Consider the following 3,252-nt stretch of genomic DNA (forward strand, 5'->3'; position numbering starts at 1 on the left):
CTGTTTAAAACCTCTTCTTGCTTTTCTGTGGCTCACAGAGCAAAGAGCAAACACCCTAATGCTGATTAATTCACTCCCGTCCTCTCCAGCGTCCTCCACAAGCAACCTCTCTCCCCACTTTTACTTTTATCTTCATTCCTTTCACATTATCACCCTGCGCACCAACCAACTGCAAGAACTTGTGCGCCCTACTCGCCGCTGTTGGTATTTGCTCATGGCCGGTAACCCTGTTCCTGGTCCCTGTTTCCTCATCCCATTTCTTCACTTAGGCAAATCGTTTCGTTGGCCCGGGTTTAGTGACGATTTTTCCTCTTCTAGGAAAGCCTCCATTTCTCAAAAAACAAAATGTATGCCTCGTAGGCAATCCCATATACCTTGTACTTACACCTATTACTATGCTTTATACTATATATTCCCTATACGTTCTTCTGGGAATCCTATTCTCCTTCCTCTAAACGGTAGCTTCTTCAATAGCACGGTGGTGTCTGTCTTGCTCATCACTGTATTATTAACGCCTTGTACAGCGTAGGTCCCATGATAGGTGCTAAATATATAACTCTAAATAATGGGCTTCAATTTGACAACTAGATGACTGAACGAGTAAATTAAATAATAAATATACACACAAAATAATCGCAGTGTTTATTCTTCAATAACAGTATAAGTAGCAAATATTAGTGAAGTTAAGGACATTTCAGAAATGTTTGTTAATATAATATGTACATCTCTATGTGTATAAACCAATAAGTTGCAAAAACCAATTACATACATATTTACCTATCTGAAGTACGATGTGCTTTTCTATTTCTCATTCTATTCTAGTTCACGACTATCTATATAATGATGACCACCGTGAAAATATGACGCCAGACTCCAAACTTACATAGATCTTCAATTGTTCTTTTACGCTAACAATTTAGGCAATGACTTTCTGTTAGCTCCAAATTCATGGCTTTCTATTTTTATTGGATTCCCTTTCCCAGACACAAGAGCTAGAGTGTAATCAATCATGGTAACTGATCTTTAGCCCCAGCATTCCATAATTTGGTTGCTAAAAATGCTTTTATTCCCCTGGAACAGGTAGACTATGAGTGTGTTCCTTGGCTCATTGGACATGAGCATGAAGTGGCATGAACAAGAGGGTAACATGGAGAGATGGCAGGTCTGGCATTAGAAGTGGCAACATCAGGAGTCTCAGCAGGGGTGACAGCATTTCGAGACACTTCACAAGCATCATGTCATGAGTCCAACCTGTTCAGGTCTCTCCTGCCTAGGGAGGCTGGTTCTTGATTAATATCAAGTCAAGTGTTTTGTCCTTGTAAGGTTTTACTCAGTAAGCCTGAGGTTAAAGACGAGTTTTCTTTTTATCTGTGAATATTTTATCTTTCATTTATAGACAGAAGGACTTTTTTCCTGTAAGTGAATTCCAGTACACTAAATCTCTTTTGATTTAATAGTTGTCTATTAAAAAGAATTAGATGAACAAGATAAATTCAATAAAATTATAGATGAAGATAAAATAATTTATGTTTGGTGTCCATATCTAGGAGTAAAATCAAGTTCCTTTTCTAGAGTGGGTTTTTAACATGCAAGGAATTTTAATCTGTCACTGAAGCCAGGTGGAGCATGTCCCGAAATTGTCATCTTGATAGGGTAGTAGCTGTTGTGCGATATGCATGAGCAGGGGTCCTAGGAGTCGGGATATTAGGTTTGTGGCTAATGTCACCTCTGCTGGTGTGACCTTAGCCATTTCACTCAAATGCTTAGAACCTCAATTGCCTTAGTGATAATCACCTGTGTTCCTGTTGCCACTAACAGACGGACACGGTTTCTCTTTGATCATGGGAGTTTCCATAAGGCTATGTGGTGAAATGTCATGGTATAGGAAACTGTGTTAGCAACTTTATACTGGCCCAGGTTCTAGAGTTTCAAAACTAGAATGAGGTAGCGGAGAGAGAAATAGAAAAACAATTAAACATTATATAGGATGAAACCAGTGCTCTTATCATTAATATCTAATATTAATATTCTCGAGATATAGCATATGACTAGGTAAGTTTATCACCATGCAATATGGACCACCCTCGTTAGAGAGAATTTTGTACCAAGCCATCTCAACATTCTGATCTGTCTAAACAGGTTGCCTTTGACTCACAAACCTGTTCTTCCTATAATCAATTGTAGCCGGAATAGTAGCTTCAAATTCACTAGTTGAACATGATGGATCGTTGTAATTTGTTCAGAAAAAAAAGCATTTGGGGGCAGTTTCCTCAGAAGAGGACTAAGTATGCTTTCCTTTTGATAAAGGTACCAAATTCATAGGTTGGCCATGAATATTTATATATTTCATGTATATACACACATATAATTTTTACATATACAATTTTATATGTATAGTTTATATATATAATTTATACATATATAATATACATATATTTAATTGTAAAATATTAGAGAAGCTATATATAATTTATATATGTATAATTTTATATGTATAGGTTATATAATTTATACATATATAACGCATATACACTTAATTGTAAAATATTAGGGAAGATGTGGGTGATTATTACATAATGAAAGGCAGGAGATTTTTAAGAGTTTTATGTGTTTTCTAATGTACTATCAGCTATAGGCAAAGAATCTCATTTAATGGATTGAAATATATTCGATTTTAATTATTAAGATCCCAATTAGAGTCATGTTTTAAGTGAAAAAGATTTTATGCAAATCAATCATGTGATGTTATTTGCCCACTGTAGTAAATCCTCATTAGTTGTGATTTCTATATTTGCAAATTCATCTACTTGCTAAGATTTATGTGGAAACACCCCACCCCTCCTCCCCCGCCTGCCCCATTAACACATGAGGTACTTTCAAGTCACTTGCAAGCATGCACAGATAAGGAAACTTTGAGTTTTCCCTGGGGGGAATGCCTTTACCGCTGAGGTCAAACAAGGCCACACTGGCCTTTTGTTTCAGCTCTCCTACTGTGAACAAGTGTCCTTTTTGCAGTTTATTTATTGCCGCATGTTTTGCTTTCTCTTGGTAATTTTGTTTAAAGTGGCCCTCCTGTGTCCTACTAAAGGGCTGGCTAGAGTTCCTAAGCACAGAATGTCTGTGATGTGCCTTATAGACAAAATACGTAGATCCATTTTGTTCAGGCATGAGTTACAGTACCCTTGGCTCCGGGTTCAAGGTCAATGAAGCAACTATATTATTAAATAAGGGTCTTTAAACAGAAACACATAC

Source organism: Ursus americanus, chromosome 24 (assembly GCF_024610735.1).
Source record: "Ursus americanus isolate L20-20 chromosome 24, mUrsAme1.1.p, whole genome shotgun sequence".
Taxonomy (NCBI): domain Eukaryota; kingdom Metazoa; phylum Chordata; class Mammalia; order Carnivora; family Ursidae; genus Ursus; species Ursus americanus.